We start from the raw sequence: 1,134 nt of genomic DNA on the forward strand, positions 1-1,134 counted from the left end.
CTCAGACAACATCTTAGAGATTTGGCCAATATGGGTCTCCAAGTTCTAAATCGAGGCCTGCTGGTTCCTAAGTGCACTATCAGTTTGCTGGAACCTCATCTCCATAGACGTCACAAACTTCAGCATAAGCTCCTCTAAATTTGACTTCTTTTCTAGTAGACGAGGAGCTTGTGTAGGCCCAGCTGACTGTTGTTGTGGCTGCTGATGAAGTCTTTAAAAACCAGGTGAACCCTGACCATTATTGTTCCTCCAACTGAAGTTGGGATGATTGTGCCACCCAGGGTTGTATGTATTGCTGTAAGGATCGTTCTGCTGCCTTGGGGCATTCCCCATATAGTCAACCTGCTCAACATCAGAAGACATAGCAGAATTAGATGGAAAAGTAGTAGAGGATGAAGCAAACATACCTCTCGCAGTACAGTTTGCACTATAATGCGGGCCACCACAAAACTCGCAGCCAACGTTCGCTGCATGAACCGGCATCTGTAGTTGGTCAATCTTCTTGGCTAGAAGCTCCACCTGAGCTGCCAAGGCTGCTGTAGAGTCCACTTGGTTGACCACTCCCTGTCTTCCTGGTCGGCTCCTAGAGGATTGCCACTGATAGTTGTTCATGGCCATTTCCTCTATTAAGTTCGAGCCTGCTCGGGCGTCTCTTGTTTAGCGCCCTGCTGCAGCATCCACCATCTGCCTCATTGCAAGGTTCAACCCGCTGTAGAAGGTCTGAACCTGCATCCACGCTAGCAATCCGTGATGTGGGCAGCATCTCAAAAGATCTTTAAACCTCTCCCATGCATCATACATGCTTTCATCATCAAACTGCATAAAAGAAGATATGTCATTTCTAAGTTTAGCAGTTTTAGCAGGAGAAAAATACTTATATAAACATTTTTCGGCCAACGCCTTCCAAGTAGTAATCGTTTACTGTGGAAGGGATTGCAACCATCTCTTAGCTCTGTCCCTCAAGGAAAATGGAAACAATCTCAGCCGAATGGCGTCGTTAGTTGTTCCATTTATCTTGAATGTGTCATAAATCTCCAAAAAATTAGAGATATGTGCATTGGGATCCTCGCTGGGCAATCCTCCAAACTGCACGCTCTGCTGGATCATCTGGATAACGTTGGCTTTTATTTCAAA

The 1,134-nt window shown here is 45.7% G+C and overlaps 1 non-coding gene across 1 annotated transcript; it reads left to right on the forward strand.

Moving 5' to 3' along the window:
* The first annotated feature begins 742 nt into the window (after positions 1-742).
* Positions 743-849, forward strand: LOC112534167. The gene has a single exon (XR_003078473.1). It is a non-coding gene; the product is annotated as a small nucleolar RNA R71 (small nucleolar RNA).
* The last annotated feature ends 285 nt before the right edge of the window (positions 850-1,134 follow it).

This window comes from Ricinus communis, chromosome 1, assembly GCF_019578655.1.
Source record: "Ricinus communis isolate WT05 ecotype wild-type chromosome 1, ASM1957865v1, whole genome shotgun sequence".
In the NCBI taxonomy this organism is placed as follows: Eukaryota; Viridiplantae; Streptophyta; class Magnoliopsida; order Malpighiales; family Euphorbiaceae; genus Ricinus; species Ricinus communis.